The sequence below is a fragment of the Telopea speciosissima genome, chromosome 4 (genome assembly GCF_018873765.1).
Source record: "Telopea speciosissima isolate NSW1024214 ecotype Mountain lineage chromosome 4, Tspe_v1, whole genome shotgun sequence".
In the NCBI taxonomy this organism is placed as follows: domain Eukaryota; kingdom Viridiplantae; phylum Streptophyta; class Magnoliopsida; order Proteales; family Proteaceae; genus Telopea; species Telopea speciosissima.
In genome coordinates this window covers 36,211,119-36,232,145 of record NC_057919.1, presented here as the reverse complement: position 1 = coordinate 36,232,145, position 21,027 = coordinate 36,211,119, and positions in this window count along the sequence as shown.

Sequence of the window (21,027 nt, the reverse complement as noted above, 5' to 3'; positions counted from 1 at the left end):
GTAATGGATAAGGCTGGCCCAGTAGCCAAAGGTGTTGCAATGGGCTTTGCGTTATCCATCTTAGTTTTGACTAGTAAGTCATTTATATATTTTTGCTGTGTAAGAAGAAGGCCCATAGGAGACCGTTGAACCTCAATACCCAAGAAGTATTTCAACTCGCCAAGGTCCTTGAGCGCAAAGGCCCCTGAGAGAGCCCAAAACAGATTGGATATCGCAGGCGCACTATTGCCCGTCATGAGAATATCATGGACATAGATGAGGAAGTAGATCACTACTAAGGCAGATCGATACATGAAAAGAGAAGTGTCGGTGCGAGAAGCGACAAATCCATGTGACATAATGAAGGAGCTAAGCTTGGTATACCAAGGGGCTTGCTTGAGCCCATAAAGTGACTTGCGAAGATGGCAGACATGATCTGAAAATGCTGTATCAATAAAGCCTGGTGACTGGGTCATGTAAACTGTCTCAATAAGGTCTCCATGGAGAAAAGCATTGGAGACATCAAGTTGATGTATTGGCCAGTCATAGGTGACGGCGAGGGATAATACAACCCGGATTATCGCTGGTTTAACAATAGGACTAAACTCTCATCAAAGTCAAAGCCCGGGCGTTGATGAAAGCCCTTTGCTACCAAACGGGCTTTGTAGCGCTCTACCGAACCATCAGGATTGCGCTTGATGCGAAACACCCATTTGCAACCAATAATATTTGGGGCATACTGTGGCGCTACAAGCACCCAAGTGCCATTATTTACCAACGCATTGAACTCATCCTACATGGCTTGACGCCAATGAGAATGTCGTGAAGCCTCTGAATAACACGTAGGCACAAGATCAGTAGTGGAATCCTTGACATGAAGATTCAGGCGAGTTCGTGTGGGTTGTAATGACCCGGTACGAGACCGTGTGACCATGTGGTGTGGTCCTCTGCTAGGTGCTGGCCCATTAATTGTGGGTACTGTAGCAGGTTCATTATAGATAGATGCTGGCCCATGATTATCAATATTACAAGTTTGTGGCCCATGATCATCAAAATTACAAATAGCAGGCCTATTACACATAGAATCATCAACTGCAGATTGTAAATCAATGGCAGCAGGCGTGACCTGGTGCCTAGTAGCATTACCATCTGGCCCACCCAATAAATCTGGAGAAGCATTACCATCTGGCCCATGATACGAACTAGTAGATCCAGAACCTGCAGTGCCATCCAACAGCTGGTCTTGGCACAGAAGGGGAGCATGGAAGTAGTACAAGGTTGGGTGGAAGAAGCCTGATGCGTCGTGAAGGTGGTGAAGGGGAATGCATTAGATTGGAATAAGGAAATTGTGTTTCATCAAAGAAGACATGCCGAGAGATGTATATTCGTTGGGTGATGGGATCATGGCAGCGATACCCTTTATGTGACAAGGAATAACCCAGAAAGATACATGGTTTGGACCTTGGGTGGAGTTTGGATTTTGCATATGGTCGTAGCCAAGGGTAGCAGAGACTACCAAATACTCTCAAGAAGGTGTAATCTGGAATAGTTTGAAAGAGTTTCTGATATGGGGAGATTTGACCAAGAGTAGCCAATGGAATCCTATTGATCAAGTATACAGCAGTTTGGGAAGCTGCTATCCAGAAAATGTCCGGCATGCCGGCTTGAAAAAGAAGAGCTAGGCCGGATTCAGTTATATGTCTATGTTTATGCTCGGAGACCCCATTTTGGGCTTGAGTATGAGGACATGACAGCCTATGAGAGATACCATTTTGAGCCAGGTGATGTGCAAGTTTTATATACTCCCCTCCCCCATCAGATTGCAAAGAAGTAATAGGTGTGCAAAAGTAATTTTCCACAAGTGCTCGGAAACGAATGAAAACAGAAAGTGAATCTGATTTATTTTTCATTGGATATATCCAGGTGTACTTTGAGAAATCATCAACAAAGACAATGTAATAACAAAAACTGTCAAAAGAAACAACAGGACAGGGTCCCCAAATGTCACTGTGAACCAATTCAAGTGGCCTAGTACTGACAAAAGAAGAAGAATTCAAAGGTAACCTGTGACTGTGGGAACACCTACAGGCATCACAAGTGGAGTTGGGTCCAGCCGATGAGGCAGCTGGAATGGTGGATAAAATCCAACGAACTCGAGCTAATGTTGGATGACCAAGGCGCCTATGCCAATCTGTGAGAGATGGAACAGTGGAAGAAACAGCCGAGAAGGGAACAGAGGTGCCAACTGGAGCAAGATGCAAGAGGTAAAGGCCATTGTCACTCAGGCCTTGACATAGGCTCTGGTGCGTCTAGCAGTCCTTGACAACAAATGTAGATGATGAGAATTCAAGATACACACCATTATCAGCACAAAACCGAGATACAGACAGCAAGTTACAATGAATCTCAGGTACAAGAAGAATAGATGACAAAGAGAAAGATTGGCTAGAATTAGTGACAATAGCAGAACCAATAGAACAAGTGGTTAAAGGTTTACCATTGCCAACAACTACATGATCAGGACCAGAATATGGTTCACAAAGTGCAAGGTTAGAAACATCTGCAGTCATATGATTATTAGATCCACTGTCCAAGATTCAAAAATGAGAAGGAACAGGAGAGGAAGAAGTTCTTGAAGAAAGAACAGAGGTGCAGAGAGCCTTACCCAAGTAAGCGTGGTTGAAACGCTGAGGACACTGTGTCGCATAATGGCCTTCTATCCGACAAATTTGGTAGATCTCCCGAGGAGTATTCATGAACGAAGGGTTCCCACCATTACCAAAGTGCTGCGGTGGAGAGATTGGTTGTTGCGGTTGAGAACCGTTACTGTTAGAGATGCCACGGTTACCATAATAGCCAGAATTTCCACCATTACCTCGATAGCCATTACTTCCACGATAACCAGAATTTCCAGAGGATCGATAACCAAAGTTATTAGAGCCACGATCATAACCAGAATTTCCACGGCTTGGAGTCCAGTTCGAGGAACGACGATAGGAACCAGGACGAGAAGAATTGCGCTGAGAAGAACCTCGCGCACGATCAGAGTTGCGCTGAGAAGATGCAACATTTGCCGTTACAATTCCAGTTACAGAGGCCGTTGCTGATGGTGATAAGTAGAGTTCTTGAGTCAATAAAAGACCAGAGAGGTCCAAGAAAGAGATTGGCTCTGCTTGGAGCCGAACAGAGGTGGCGAAATCCTTGTAATCCTCGCCTAAGCCACGTAGAACCTCCAGGACGAGATCTTCATCGGCGATGGGGTTATCGATCGCTGCTAGGGTATCGGCGATAGAACGAGCGGCAAGAAGATATTCTGCAATCGTCGAAGAGCCTTTTTGGAGTCTGTAAAGTCGATCTTCCAGATCCATCACTCTTGAAGAGGCATAGACTCGATTTAGAGTCTGCCAGGCCTCGGACGAAGTTTTCGACAAAACACATGAGGAAGTGTGTCTTCGGATAGTGAAGAAATCAACCAAGATAGGATCAGTTGATCCTGGCGCTCCCACAGAGCACACACACAGCCGGATCAGCAATGGCCGAAGGTTGAGGAAATGATCCATCAATGTAACCAAGAAGATCATGGCCGCGCAGTAATGGGAGAAATTGGGCGTGCCAAAGAAGAAAGTTTGTGGGAGAAAGCTTCAGTGGAAGGGATTGTTGAGCATTGAAAAGAAACCAAAGATGACGCAGAAGAGCTGGGAATGGAAGATGAACCTGACAGGTCAGAACCCATCGCAGGAAAGAAAAGCAAGAACGAAAAAGCGAAAAAGCGAAAAAAAAAAAAAAACTTGAGAGATTAGCTCTTGAAAAGGATGTAAATGAAACAAAGAAAAAAATAATCATATACTTATCAATGAGAGATTAAGCTCTGTAGATGATACCATGTTGTATCAGTCATGGTTTTGCAGTCATGGTTTCCACACATTTTATTAATGTTTAATCACATATATATAATACAAGATCAGCCGAGAAGTTTCTAGAGCCACCCTGATGGTGACAGGTAACTACTGTTCTACTCTATCATACATATCATCAGTAATACATGTCACTTCTCCTTAACATGTGCATCGATAGGATGTAAAAAAAAACAAAAATCAATTCTCAATGGTTTCCTAGATGAAGCGGTTTATATGAGCCAAACTCTAGGCTTTTTCACATCCTTAGTTTCTTAACTTTGTTTGCAAACTTCATAAAGCAACTTATGTACTTAAGAAGGCCCCTAGAGCCGGTTTCACTGGTTAAACACATCTCTCTTATCTTTGGGATTCCTATGCCGCAGATCTGATCCTTCAATGTTCATGTGTCATACCAACTCCTCCTATGTTACATTATTGTTATATGTTGATGACAGTATTCTTACGGGCAGCAGTTGAGAACTCTTGGATATTTCTCTCTTATTCTTGCATGTTGAGGCCTTGTTTCAAGATGGTTCTTTATTTCTTACTGGAAATATTCTCTTGATATTCTTCAACGCTTCAACATGTTGGATGTTAAGCCTTGTCTTTATGGGTGTAAGTTTGGCCATGTCGGCCCTGATTCGCCTTGAGCCTGAACAGGGCCTGGATTGGATTTTCAACACTGAGGGCAAGTTAGGGTTGAAATTTTTAAGCCCTAGGTCAAGGTCGGGCTGGACCAGGGTTGAGACCTCGGGCTAAGCGTAGCCTAACCTTGTGTTAGGGTTATGCTTTACAATTTATTATTTACATTTTGCAATTTTTGTTTAGTATCTAATTATTGATTGGTTTAACAAAAAAATGCTAATTATCTATTGAAGGAAAATATTTATAATTTTAATTTAACCCAAAGAAAAGTCTAATAATTAATTGAGTATGAAACAAACCAATACCCAGTCACATGTGTCTCATCTTTTTAATGCATAGGAAGACGTAAGTGAAAGAAAAAAAAAAAAGCAGGGTAAGTCAAGGCCAACCGCCAGGCTCTAGCAAAATTCAGGGTCAATAATGGCCAACCTAGCCCGGTCTAGTTTGATCAGGGTCAATCAGAGTCGGACTGGTCTGGTCTAAGCTCGGTAGGGTTGGGCCTAGACTGAGATATATCAGCCCAACCTAGGGTCCGATTGGGCTAGGGCTTTAAAAAACCCGGCCCAACTTTGGCCTATTTCACCCCTACTTGTCTTACACTTGTACCTTCTAAAGTGCGGCTTTCTAATTTGGATGGAGAACCATTAAAGGATACTACACCATTTCAAAAGATGGTTGGCGCATTATGATATCTTACCATCACCATATCCAACATCTCTTCGATCTGTCGTTTATTAGATCCACCAATTCATGCAATCTCCAACCTCATCTCATCTTATTGCTGCCAAACATATCCTTCGATATGTCAAGAGTACTTTAGGAGGTGGTGTGCAACTTCAACAGATCATGTATCTACAACCCACCGCCCGACTACTCTGATGCAGACTGGGTTGGTGAGCCAAGATAATAAGCGCTCTATCACTGGCTGTTGTGTGTACCTTGGTGATAGTCTCATTTCATGGGGTGACTATTTATACCAAGCATTCTTCTTATGGCTAGATCCAATCTCCTGGTCCTGCAGAAAGGAAAAAGAATTTTACATTCTTCCTTTCGGGAAAGGTTGAGTCAATATGCGAATGTGGTGACGCAATTTGTGTAGCGAGGGGTTTTCCACAATGGAAACTGTCAAGTTTAATCTATAAATCCCCTTACTACCTAAAAGGGGGACGTTCTCAATCCAAAGTTGTGCCATAAAGCAACCCAAAGTCACTCATTCTAGTGCAAAGGCTGAATATCATGCTTTGGTAGTTATCGCTTTAGATATTTTGTGGATTCACTCTCTACCTTGTAATTTGGGTTTCCACTTATGCTCTTACCTTATTTTATACTATGACAATTTCAGTGTCACATATATGGCAGCAAATCCAATTTTTCATGCCCGTACCAAACATATAGAAATTGACTATCATTTTATGCTTGAACGGGTGGCACGAGATCAACTTCGAGTCCAATTTGTAAGTGTGGATTAGTTTGCTGACATATTTATTAAAGGACTCTCTTTTTACTATTTTCAATTTCTTCGTCGGAAGTTGGTGGTTGTCTCACCTTGTACTTGAGGGGGTTATTATCGTGATTCACTCAAGATATGCATAAAAACAATTCACTTATGGTTGTTTGACACGTGGCTTGAGGTCTGGTCAAACTGGAAGATTAAAGTGAATATTATTGTCATCCATCTAAGCATAAACCTGGTCATATAATCGCCGTTGTGACAAGGGACCTTCCATGGGGGAGATTTACTTTACTTCATTGACACGATATCCAATCCTACCGCCATACATCCTATATATATATATATATAGAATGTATATATAAGGACATTGTACACGGTAATGAGACAATCACATTTATTACTCTCACGTACCTAACTACTCACTCAGTTCCCTTCTCTGTACTGTTGTTGCTGGATTACTGACTTTAGCATTTGGGAGTCCACCTAGAAGCCAACTCCAATCCTCTTTATTGCTCTACATTTATCTTGTGGTATGTAGATCTCCCCATTTTTGTGGCTGATCAAATTCCAGCGATGATTCACATTCCTCTATTATTCTTTTTGGGTATTACCATGATTCACTCTAATCAACGACCATTCACTTTCTTTGTATATCTTTGTACCACTAGCATATTTGTATAGTTATCTACCACTCTATTGTATAATATAGTGGATACTCAATCGCACCCCATATTCAAGAGGAATGTATCTACAGAATTTCTATTTCTTCATGTTTGAGAGTACAACCGAAAAAGCACTTAAAAAATAAAACCAAGTTCTTGACTAGAAAAGCAAATTAGAAATCCTTCAACCTAGTAGTAGGAAACTTAACACAGATACAAGGCAGTAGTGCATTACTTTTCCAAGTTCAGTGAGTTGCAGCAAAAGAGATGTATTTATGCTAGATCCTAATTGGAAGGAACCAATGTGTGGCATCAATCTAGCAAGATTCAGAGAAATTCCAACTATGGTGGAGGGTCAAATGCATCATAACACATCCATAGTTATTCAGAGAATAGAAAGCAGAGGAAATCCAAATCATATTTCAAATTATGAGTCCAGTGTCAACATCTTGTATACAAGTTACATTTTGACTAATATATGAGAATGGATTATTGGATATGTGTCCATCAAATTATTAAATAAATGTTTATTTTCATTTATTGCATGCATGACTACTATAGGCGTACACCCTGAATATGTTCACGACTAAGGATGTATTGGGCATTATGTTCTTATGGGCATCACATTGTGCGCTTTCTGTGATGTTGATCACGAGGCTCAAGTATGAGGATCACACAAAAATTTTCCATGTGTTATTGTCAGTTGCTAAGGAACAAGTTTCTCATTGGTAGCTTACTATTAGTCCCCTGACCTGAGAGGCCCTTATTGTTATAATTGCACTTCATGAACTTTGGCATACCAACAGTTGAAGCCATTATAACTATATATTGGTGTACTAGATTCATAGTGTTTGATCATGAACGAAAGAGATGCTCGATACATAATGCACTTCCTTATGGGAGAATATCATTGAGAGAGAATGTTTGCATATAGATAGAAATTCGGATCCAGTGACATGTTTGTAAATTGTTTACAAAATTTCATGAAAATTAATATTATATATATTATTAGTATTATTTTATCAAATACTTTTGAAAATATTTTATGGTCCAATCATGGACTCAAACTCTTTGTACATGAATTTATGATAAATTGGAGTCATACAGTAATTAATTAACACGTCCTAAGTCTAATATGTGATATTGTTTAATGGAAGGATTAATTTGTAATTTACCACTATTTTGAGAGATATTAGTGATTCTTTTATTTTAGATGTATATATTAGTAAATTCATTAAATGGAATTAAAGATTTTATCCAATATTTTATTCTAGGTAGATATCCCAACAGGATGCTCCCTCTTTCCAGTATTTTAGCATTCCACTAAGGAAAGAGCTCCTCTCTAGCACGCCAGCCCCTCCAACGTGCATCCAACGGCTAGAGGCACTCAAGGTGTGTGTCTAGATGCTCCCAATCATTAGATGCATGCCGGAGGGTCTAGCGCAGTGGAGAGGATTTGAGTCCATCTAGTAATGCTACATAAGAATTCTCACATTATGGTTAGATGGGGGATTTGGGAAATCCTCTTTTTGAAAACTAATTGGAATGGTTTAGATTAAAGGGGAAAATATAGGGACACCCTCCCCCTCCTCATCTTTAAAACCTTCTGAGTCAATCCACTGAGTTAACTTACCGTTACCTAACTAACAGAAAACAGAAAGTTACTAAAATATCCTCTATACCTTAATACATTAAAAAAAATAAAAAATAAAAAGACCAAACTACACTAAATCCTCCCACCCATCCAGTGACCCCATTTCCCAAATCTCTCTCGAACCTCCTCACTGCTGCTATCTCCTCGACCCCCACCTTTTATCTCCCATCGCCATCTCCTTGACCCTCCACCTTGCATCTCTCTCTCTCTCTCTCATGCACTTCGTCGTATCTTCTACAACTAAAAACCCTTCCCTATAGTTGTGCAAATAAAACCCCTCCCCACTCACTTTGTCATATTTTCTGCAACTGAAAACCCTTCTTTATTTTTTGGTAAATAAAATCACTCCCCCACTCACTTCGTCACATCTTCTGCAACTAGAAACCCTTCCCTATTTTTGTGGAAATAAAACCACTCCCCACTCACTTCGTCACATCTTCTGCAACTGAAATCCCTTCCTTAATTTTTGGCAAATAAAATCACTCCCCCACTCACTTCGTCACTTCTTCTGCAACTAAAAAACCATTCCTAATTTTTGTAAATAAAACCCTTCTCTGTTTTACTTTTCCCCACATAAGCACTATTGTGCCCTTCTTTGCCCTTCTAAATCAAACAAATTCAACGAACTTAGACTCTCTCTCTCTCTCTCTCTCTCTATTCAATCTCTTCTCAGATCCCTCTCTCTATGAAATCCCTAAATTAATTTGGGGATTTCCTTCTTTGAAATTCCTGAATTGAGATTGTTTATTTTTATCTCCTAGTTCAATTCGTATATATTGATCCTAGAGGCTCCCTTGCCATCTTCAATGCATGATGACATATTTTACTTTGCATATCCATCATGGGGGTCATTTTATTTGGGACCCCTCCTCAGTCATATGTTGGCGAGGATGTTAGTATTTGTAGAAATATAGATCTTGACTTCATGTCATATTTTGACATGGTTGACATTATTGGTGAGTTTGGGCTTCATAAGACATGCAACATGTGTCATTTGCTTCATCACATGTTGTTTAAGGATGGACTGAGATTTTTGACTAGTGATAGGGATGTGTTGGATATGTTTGCAATGCATGAAGGTAGGCCCCATATTGCATTGTATGTTGTTAACTTACAAGATGATGCAATTGGTGGAAGGGATGAGGATGTTGCTATTGATGAAGGATTGATACCTGCTAGAGACGTAGGTTCATATAGTATGGTCGATGCTGATGATTTTTCATACTTTGCTGAGGGAGTTTATCTCAGTGATGGTTCTGGTGATGCTACATATGATGTAGGTGAGAAAAGTGAGGGTGGTAATGAAATTGAATTTTCTAATGATAATGAAGGTGGCAATGATAGTAAGGGTGACAATCATCCCAATGATGATTAATCATCAGAGTACAGTGATAGTGACGAGCTAAATAGCCTTACAAAATCATCTGATGATGATAGTCCTAAATACCCTGAGTTTTTTTAGAGGAATTTAGAGAACACTATCTTGAAACTTGGTATAAAGTTTGCATCTGTTAAATTGTTTAGGGCTTCACTTAGGGAGCACGCAATTCGGAATGGGTGTGACTTCATTTATAATAAAAAAAAAATGAGAGTCCTAGGGTCACTGCTGTGTGCAAGAATGAATGTGGTTGACGAATACATGCTTCTCCAATGTATAATGATGGGACTTTTCAAATAAAGAGTTACCAAGATAAACACAATTGTGCAAGGACTTACAGTAATCAACAAGCAAGTTCAGAGTGGTTGTGTAAGAAGTACTTAGACAAGGTAAGGGATGACCCAAAGTGGAAATTGGCTGTCATGCAAAAGTCAGCTAGAAGGGAATGGATGGTTGATGTATCTTATGGGAAAACTAATAAAGCAAAAAATAAATCTCTAGAAGTGTTGGAATATGTATTCCAGAATACCGTGGGGATATTCTGGTCTTTTTGGGATAGTTTTATTCTTTTTATATTATTTAATTTATGTCGGCTATGTGGGTTTTTTCTCACATCGCCTAGTTTAGTCTCTTTGTAATTTTCCCTCTATTTGGCTTACCTATCAATGAAAGAAGTCATTATTCCATTCTCACATTCTCTCTTTCTAATCCACGATTCTTTCAACACGGTATCAGAGCGAGTCTGATCTAGGTTAGAAAAAGAGAAGAAAAAAAAACCCTACTCCATTTCTTCAATCAACTTCCTCCTTCTTCTCCCTTTTTCGGCTTCTCCTTCTTCTGTTTTTCTTCTTCTCAACCTTGTAAAGGGGCAGCACTAATGAGGTAAACACAACCTATCAATGATTTAGTTGCTTTCCCCTCCCTTTCTACCTTGTTTATTAAAAAACAATTCTGTTCGAAATCAGCTGGAGCCATACCTGTGATATTGGAGCTTTTCAGAACTTTTTGGAGATCTGGTTTCTACCTAATGAAGACTGATCCTCCATTGTTGGAGCCTCCTGTGCACCCTTTTTCAGCACTCTTCTACTTTATTCCATTGTCTTCCTTCCCTTTTTTTTTTTTTTCTCTCCATCTTTTATTAATTTTTTCAGCCCCCATACCCAAATCGATCTCAACTTGTCAGGGTTTTTCAATACCCTGACACATATCGATTTTAGGGTTTCCCTTTTCAGATGCAGCTAATTTTTTGGGGGTGATTCCCTACTACTACAAGCCCTACTTGACCTAAGTTTGGACCTTTTCTGGTTACTGGAATTGTTTCTACAGCAAAATTTCCTTAACTTACTAATTTGGTTACCTGCTAAAAACCCTGACTTTCAGGTTTCAGTTTTTTTTTTATTTTTTGAGGGTTGATTACTCCAACTACAAGGACCACTCAACCTTAGTATTAGCCTCTTTCCAAGTGTTTGAAGACCCCTAACCCTAATCGATCCTCCTTTTCAGGGTTTTACAAAATTCAGACAGTAAAACCCTGACATATATCGATTTTAGGATTAGGATTGCTTGTTGCTGTTGGAGTTTTTTGGAGGTGTTTCTACCATCAAGAGGGACATTCGACTTTAACTATTCATGACTTGAAGAAGTTCTATTACACAAGATAGTTGCTGCCCTATTTTTCTGTAATTTTTGGTGTTTCTCCCTCTTGAAGATCAAATCTCAAACACAAATAGAGGTTGGCTATTCATATTGGAGATCCATTCAAGCCGCAGAGGACAGCATCTATTCAAATACATCATCAATCTTTGCCAAGTCATCATCAATTTTTTTTGAAGCCCCCTTCCCTACAATCGGTCTCAACTTTCAAGGTTTTTTACAAAATCCTGAATTTAATCAATCTTAGGCAAAGAGATGTCCTCTCTTGCTGATTTTTTTTAGGAGAGTTTATAACCATCAGAGGAGTATTCAACCCATATTTCAACATCATTCATCAGTTATATTTGGATAAAAAATCAGGTTCATTCTTATGGCTCGGTTTCTCCAATTATCAACCTTTTTTTTACTTGTTCCTATGTGGCTGGCTGCTTTAACTACCTATGGATCTGCCAGATTATTTATCTTATATTTGTTGGTTCTATTGAGCTTTACTACATATATTGCTGGTTTTATTGATTGGCTTCTGTAAGCATGACTGGTTGACATGTTACTGCTACCTCTATGAGGACTACTGTTGCGCTGTTATTGAGACTGAGTATCCTACTATTGGAGATCGAATTCTTTCATTATTGAAGACTCAAATCTACTACCCTGGAGATTAGCTTATGTGGGATTAGAACAGTGTGTTCCAAGGTTATTGGTTGCAAGTATGAACTTATTCAGTTATGTGAAGCTTTTCTAGTTCATATCCGGCTTATTTTGAGAGCTTGATCCTAGCAATGTTCACTAATTCAGATCTAATCCAAGCTTTTTTGTTGAAGCTTCTTATGTCAATTGCTGTCCAGATATCTTTGTCAGTTCTATTTAGCATGTGGGAGTTTATAGTTTGGAATTTTACACATTGGTTATTCCTTGTGTGAAGATCAATCAAGTTTTTTAAGAATAGTGCCTTCTCCTACAAATTAGACCTGTTTTTTATAATTCAGATCTGATCATTGGAGATTGGTGTTTTGGAATTAGTTTGATCGATTGAAAAATGTATTAGATTACTGCGTTGCTTTGTCCATGGTTCATTATCCCATTGCTCTTTTCACTTCACCACCTCCCAAAACATACCTTTGGAATATACCCATAGCCACTTTTGATGATAATGGTATTCTCTAATTTGTCATTTCTTCCTTTTCCATTACCCTTAGTACCTCTTGGAAAATTCTGGAATATTATGTTTTTGCCCTATCTATTACATCATCTCTGTTATATCCACGTGTACTACACGTGAGAAGGGGATTATGCACAGTACATTTGCAGACATTGTAGAAGCAAAACTTGCAGGAACACTTGGTGCAAAACATAGAAGATTAGAGTTTCCACCATTGCCATTGGGTATCTACTTTGTTATTGGGTTGAGTTTGCCGTAAGGGGGAGATTGAAGTATTAAAGTATTGAAGATGTTTGGTTATTGCCTGCCTATATGAGGTTCTACAGTTGGGTTGATTTTTTCCGTTGCTTGATCTTTTCTGCTGCTTGATTCATCTGCTCACTATCCTAGTTACTTTTCTTCAAGATTATCATTCAGAGATTCATCACTGGACAGCACTAGAAGATTGGTGAAAGCTGTCTTTTTTGGAAGACATTTTAGTCCCTGTTTGCTGATCAAGTCTACCCAAGTTTTGAAGATCTATTTTTTCAAGTTCTTAAAGGTTTATTTGGGAGCTGCATTCATATGTCAAGTTGGATTCTGCTGCAACTTAGTTTTTTCCCATTTTGTTCAAGTTGAGCATTAGTACCTTGTATGCGCCAACTTGAGGGGGAGTGTTAGCATTATTAGGAGTTCTTTTTTCTTTAGTTCAAGCTGGATTTTTTTTCTTTACTTATTTGTATAATCCAGTGTGAGGGGGAGTGTTGGAATATGTACTCCAGAATACCATAGGGTAGTTTTATTCTTCTTATATTATTAAGTTTATTATGTCGGCTATGTGGTTTAGTCCCATATCGCCTAGTTTAGTCTCTTTGTAATTTTTTCTCTATTATATATAGAGGGGCTTACCTATCAATGAAACAAGTCATTATTCCATCTCTCATTCTCTCTTTCTAACCCACGATTCTTTCAACAAGAAGTTATTGAGGGGAGTCATATAGAGCAATACAGTCTCCTGTATGATTATTGTGAGACACTTACGCTACAAAATCTAGGAAGTTTTGCTTTATTGAGCATTGATAGGCCCCCATTGAGTGATGGACCTTTATTTCAGAGGTTATTTGTTATGTTCAATGCAAAAAGAATTAGATTTCTTGCAGGATGTCATCCTTTGATAGGGTTTGATGCTTGTTTCTTGAAAGGTCCATATGGAGGACAGTTGATGCATGTTGTAGCAAGGGATGGTAATGACCAAATGTATCCACTGGCAATTGCTGTTATTGAATCTGAATGTAGAAGTAGTTGGACATGGTTCTTAGAAAATCTAATTGCTATTATTGGAAGACCATAAGACTTGGCCTGGACCTTCATATTTGACAAGTAAAAGGTAACTTTTTTAGAATGTGGAAGGCATTTCTATATTTTCACTAGGGTCAGTATTTTCTCATTTTTTTCACAGGGTTTGGTAGAGAGTTTGCAAAATTGATGCCAAGTGTTGAACATAGATTCTGTGTGCAACATATGTATGCCAATATGAAGAAGAAGTTCAAGGAGAAGGACTTGAAAGATGCTATGTGGGCAACAGCCTCTTCTTACACAGTCCCAGAGTTTGAGCACCAAATGAACTAGGTTAAAGTCATAAATATCGAATGTTATAAGTGGTTGCAAAGCATTTCTCCCACATTGATCAAAGTCAGCTTTTCACTGGTAGATCTAAGTGTGATATACTATGCAATAATTTGTCAGAGAGTTTCAACCAATTCATCACAGATGCAAGGGATAAGCCAATCATACAATGATTGAGATGATTAAAAGAAAGCTAATGACTAGGTATCAACAAAAGAAACAGTGGATGGATAAATATGATGGTAAAATCTGCCCAAAGATATTTAAAAAACTTAAGGAAGAAAAAGTTGTTGCTAGGAATTGTGAGGTGCTATGTGCTAGGGGGCAAGTTTTGAGATGATGTGTATGTGAAGATCTAATTGTCACGCCCCAAACCACCCCCTGGGAGGATTTAGGCAAGTGACCTGGATATCCTATGACATTCGCCAATCCCCAAGGATCCAAAAGCAGTACTCACACGTCACAAACCACACAATGAGGGTAAAAAGATAATAAATGCATATCAGAGTGCAACAGAAGGTTTGAACTACCCATAAAAGATTTATATCATTTATAATAAAATCTCAAATACCTATGTTATACCATATACATATCCATTTATGCTCAAAAATATAACATTTTGATAATTACACTTCTTGAGAGAAAGAAACTTAAATAATAACAAAATTTTCGTAGATCAACAACGTGAGGAAGATCTATAGTTCCATCAACAGCTTCATCATCCATTGGCAAACCAGTACCTGCAAAATCACTTAAAAGAAAATGTACAAGAGTGTGAGCTCCACCGAGCCCGTGAATAAAATATAACCATGCATGCACATGCAAGCACAACCAAATGAATCCTTTATGAAAAGAGATTCTTTATTATTATTAAGCCACCTAGCATCAAAACTAAGGCAGGTTTTGTGCTACTACAATCCCCAATACATGTATCCTTGATGCGGGCTTTTAACCCCAGCCTTCTAGGTTACCACTGTGCTACCACCAGCCCTATTGACTAGTGGGCCTACTGACCGTGCAATGTCTTCTTGAGAGATTGGCCTCACACATTTATGTGCTACCACCATGTCCTAATGATCATGATGGGTCAACTGACCGAACAATGCCTTTTAGGACATTGGCCTCACACTTTTGTGGTATCCGACACCTAAACCCCTGTTGACAAGGGTTCATAGCACAGGTGATGATACCCTAACCAGATGCATTCTATATGACATAGTATGAGTCAAGTGGTGTCAACCATATCCCATTCTACGGGCTACCACATGCCTCATTTCCAAGCCGGCTACGGCATCTAATCTAGAAATTCCACATACAAGCATTATCATGCATTTCCAATATCCATCAGATAAGATTCAGAATTTATATAAGAATATAAAGCAATTTAAAGTAATTAGAGATAGTAAATATTTTTGTTGTTGTTGTTGTCATGATTAATTAATCATGTTACACCTACACTCATGGTGTGATTCCACTCACCTTGTAGGGCTCCTGTTTGCTCTTCTGTCGGCTCGGTCCCAACCGGTGTTTGACACTATGTCTCGTACTCGGGGTTATAACCTAAATTAATTGGACAATTAAAATACATCAAACATGAATCACATCTGATTGTGGTCCTAGGATTGGCCTGGGTTAACTTGGATTCAGTCTCGGATACACAACCAACAAGTTACAGATCTCTGGGACTTGCACTAGGCCTTTGGGTCAAACGCCCAGTGCATCACCAAGAGATGCCGCACACCAGTTTTAAATAATTTTAAGGGAAACTTAACTTGAACATGGTCCTACCAAGTCTGCATATCAGGGCCAAAGGCTGCAGCTCATGTTTGGTCTAGTCTGGGTGTGGATACTTGGCTCTGTGGGGCCTACTTGAGCACCCAAAGCATGGATGATAGCAAGGGCAGTTGGGGTAGGGTATTTAGGTCATTTATGGGTTGTACACATTGTTCTAGGCTTGAGAGTAATGGTCTCAAAAGGCTGATTTCAATTCTGGCCAAAACAGCATCACTGGGCCTTTCACTGGGCGTTTGGGCCAATCGCCCAGTGCCTGTAGGACACGGGATTTCATGCTTCAATTCTGGTTTTGGCTGTTGGGTTGGCCCCAAATCGACCAAGGATGAGTCTAGGAGGGTTGCAATCATTAATTTAAGACAATTTGGATGAAATTCAGGTAGCCATGGCTTGGTTATCCAAGGGGAACACAGTTTGGGTTCTGACATCACAGAGACAAATCAAGCTTGGCTGTGAATTGCTATGTGGCAGCTCCAAATCATGAGATGGCACAGACATCAAGCATAAAAAGGCATTACAGCAGCATTAATGGACTGATATGCATGGTATACATCATGCATGCACAGTTGGGGAGTCTCTATGTCACTACCTATGGATTACAAGCATGGAACAAGGCTCGAAATTAATTAAATCACAACCACAGGTTATAATCAATATAATCAGCAACTTAGACACCTTAGATTCAACATGCATGGATGATCCATGCCCTTCCTAACACTTTAAGTGATGATTCCATAGCATGCATACCAAACCATGGTCACAAAGCACTAGGACTGAACTAAAACACTATGGACTGAAATGAAAATGGAAGGAAATGGACATAACAAGGTTCAGCTTGGTCACCTTGAACTATGGCAGATCGATCCCAAGCTCCCAACCTTGATCTCTCCTTCTTCCCCTTCTCCTTTCCTTCTCCTTCTTCTCTTTTCCTTCTTCTCCTTCCTTCTCCCTCTCTTTCTTTCTTTCTCTCTTCTTTCTAATGTTAGAAACAGCAAGGAAAACAAAATTAGGGCTGGGCCCTCCTATTTATAGGCCAAGCTTCACTAAGGCCTGTTTGGCCCTGCTGTCCCAAGCTCAAAATACATTTTTAAGCTAATTCTCCTTCATTCTAGCTGCCTAGGTGGGGTCCACATGATTTCAAAGGTGGGGTCCACATGATTCACACCAAGGAACTGGTTCCCAAAGTCCTAGAATGAAAAACATATGCTTCAGCAACTCTGGGCCTTGCACTGGGCGTTTGGGTCAATCGCCTAGTGCATCGCCCAGAGATTTCAATTGCCGAATTTACTTGGATTGGAATGAAATTTCAGTTCATTTAGAGGCATAATTGGATTATGGTTCCTTCTAAGAAAATGAATCTCTATGAGTCTAGTTTCTAGAAAAATTAGAATCAATGAAAATGAAGATTGGATTATGAAGTTATGTTATTTTTATTATACAAAGGTCAATCTGTCAAAACAACAAGATTCGATTTTGACAGCAAATTGAAATGAACTTTTAACTAACTTAGAGACATAACTAGGTAATGGTTTCTTCTAATAAAATGTAGCCCTATGCATGTAGTTTCTAATAAAATTGGAACCAAGACAAATGGAGTTTGGATGATGGAGTTATATCAATTTAACTAAGAGAAGGTCAATCTGCAGAGTAGCAGAATTTGATATTTATGTTGGGATTTAACATGCATGTATGGAATTGGGTTCTCATCATCAAATCAATCATGCAAATTGATGTTTGGGTGTAAAAATGCTTTATCTAAAACATTCAAGGTGGTGAGGGTCATCATTAGTTTAACCTAGAACTAGGATTAGGTCCTATGGTTGGGTTCTTTACCTTAAATTTTGGAACCAATTTGATAGAATTCCAAGTTTGGCTTTTCACACTCAAACTAAGTTTAAGACCCTAGGGCTTTCTTTTATTCTTCTTTCTTTCTTATTGAAATAGTGCCGAATCACCCCTTTGTTAATGTCTTCATGCATTAACCTTCCCTACATGTTTCATAGGCCTAAAGTATCACGTACTCGGGTAGAGCCTGAGAAATCAAGGGATGATACCTTCCTTAGGCTTTACATTTGGTGGTGAGCTGTATAATTGTAAGGAGTTGGTGTGTGCCTTCTTAATGGTATGTAGGTCCTCACCAACGGGGCTACCTCATTAAGTTCAACCACGGGTTCAATGCACCACAGTGTACTGGTAGCTTTGACCCCAAGTTCCAGACCTTCAACAAAAATTCAAATTAGCCAGTATTTTTGGGCACGGGTTTAACACTAGTTGTGAATTTGGTTGGTCATACTTGTCTATGTAGGAAGTGGGATCTGACAAGCATCCCTTGTTGTCATGTTGTTGCTGCGATAATGTGACAAAAAAGATTTGGAAGACTTTTGTAATGACTACTTTAGGAGTGCTATTTGAGGATTTATAATCCAATGATTGTCCCAATTCCTGATGAGAGTTTGTGGGTACGTACTTCATATGATCCCCTTCTACCTCCCCCACTTAAGAGACCACCTGGGAGACCCAAGAAGTCCCGCAGGAGGTCTGCTGATGAGCCAAAGAACCCATCTATCATCATAAAACAATATCAACAGTTGAGGTGTAGCAAGTGAAAGGAATTTGGTCATAATACTCAAACTTGTAAAGGGGCAGTTAAGGCCAAAAAGAAAGGAGTAAGTGGAAGCGGACAAGGACAAGAAGTTGGATCCAATAGTGTTGTAGTTAGAAGAGCAAGAGGTGCAGTTGGTGGCAGACCTAGCAAGCTGCCAACATTCAAAGATTCAAGTCAAGTTCCATCACATAATCAAAGCCACGCTCCTAATACCCAATCTTCATCTACTCAGTGGCCTATGTCATAAGTTTGATAGTTTGAACACTGAGCAGTTTTTTTGTTTGTTTGTTTTTTGGGTGGCAGTTTGAACACTTGTAATGTAATTTTTGTGATGGTTTGAGCACTTTTGGCATCTTTTTGTATGATCTAATGGTGGAATGCCACTTTTGGAACTAATTTTTATGATGGTTCGAGCACTTATTGGAACTTGGTTGAGCACTTTTGACATCTTTTTGCGGCTCTTTTATGTCTTCTTCTTGTTCTCATGTGGGATGTTTTTGTGGTCTCAGATATTTTGTTCAAAATATATGATTTTTTGTTCTTGCATATGTTTAACAGCGTTTCTGTTTGTTTCTATTCTTTAATCCTCAGTACTTGATTGCTATTTTACCGGTGCATGAAAATGGAAAATAACCAGCCATGGCTTATTACTAAGGAGAGCTCCCAAATGGGGTGCCAGTGGTAATCAAAGTCCTTAACCAAGTTTCAGACAAGCAAGCTAAAGAGCAGTTCATGGCAGAAGTAAGCACAATTGGAAGAACATACCTTGTCAATTTGGTTAGACTCTTTGGTTTCTGTTATGATTCCACAGTGCAAGTTCTTGTATATGAGTACATGGACAAGGGGTCCCTTGATGGTATATTGTTTGCCTAAAACCAGAGAATGGAATGGGAAAAGCTGCATGAGTTCATTTGTGGTATTGAACGAATGGAATGGGAAAAATAAGCGTTTTTTTTTTTTTTAAATGACCATGGCTTTTGTGGTTAACGGCTGCATGAAGTCTTTTTTGGTTTTTTTCCCTGTTGCCTTAATTTCTACCCAAGTGAGCTCACACTTATAAGCTCTTTTTTGTCTTGTTTTGTTTTGTTTTTTTGTTTTTTTTTTTTTGTTTTCTGATTATCATGGTTTTTGTGGTTTTCTTTTTCAATAACCAGAGAATGGAAGAATCGTTGTCCCCCCCAATTCGCTGCCCCCTTCAATTCCTCTAATTTCTCACATGGAGGTGGAAATGACCACCCTACCCCTGCCAGAAAATACTGTCCAAGGTGGGGTCCACTTCCCCCTATTAGAGGAATAGGAGGAATAGGAGGTGCCCATGAATTGGAGGTGATAATTATTCGAGAATGGAATGGGAAAAATAAGCTCTTTTTTGTTGTTGACCTGATGAAAATATCAGATTTTTTTCTCCTTGTTAAGAGGTAGGAGATGGGAGCGGTATAGGGGTGTGATGGGGGTGGTGAAGTAGATTAATAGAGGTGGGGGTGGCGCAGTACAAGGGAGTGATGGGGTGGTGAGGAAGAAAAATATATAGTAAAAATGGGGGTGGGGGAGGAGAGATGTGCCCAGGCCACACCCAGGCGTAGATGTGCCCAACCTTATGGCAGGCTGGGGAAAAAAAGAAGGCTGCATTTACCCCTAAAGGATATTTTCATCTTCAAACTTTTAATTTGAGCAATCTGGTCCTAAAAAAATGGTTGGGTGAGTATTGACATTTAAAACTAAACGACAGTTAGTTTGATGGACTAATTTACATGCTTTCACTAGATGACGGAGTGTGCTTGAAAAGTTTTAAAGATGTGGGGGTCTACATGTAATCTAGCCATTGTTAAGGGGATGTCCCATATTTTCCTCTAGATTAAATGAGAGATATGGGGAGGTAGAACCCTAATTTTTGGTTTAAGGGTTCTACCATTCTCCCTCCACCAAAAATGACTCCATCTTCTCTTTGCGTTTGCATTAGGGTTTTTCCATAAACCCTAGGTGAGAGAATGTGAGGGATTCCAAACTACGACTATCAGCACAATCATTGCCATCATAACATTCCTCGCATCACTACATTGTAGAAGAGCTAAGCTCCCTTTGAGGAACTGCGATTGTTGTTCTCAGGGCAACGAATTCTTCCATGGATTAATTTACATTGGAATACCTAGCATGCTCGAAGGGCTTGATCGATTAAAAATTTAAAATTCCCCTACAATTAAGTCTTTCATGGATTATAATTTATAATAGAACAGTTGGGCTAGCTGAACCCAGCTCTGTTATACAACTTATATAATGCTTCATCATGACTGGGATTCCTTGGCCCTGGCATGCAGCTAATGCTGTTGCAGGACTGTAGCAAGACTTGTGCAGAAATAAATGAGATAAAAAGAAAAATATACTTTAACTAGACGGGATGTTACAAACAGGTTCAGATTTTCCAATTATATACCAGTTGAATCATGCACTACCTAAATTGGAGGGTTTTCCTTGCTTACTGCTTGTCTGAACCACCAGAGTGCTAACCTAAAAGAAACAAATCCCAAGCCGGGAATGGAACAGCTGTTC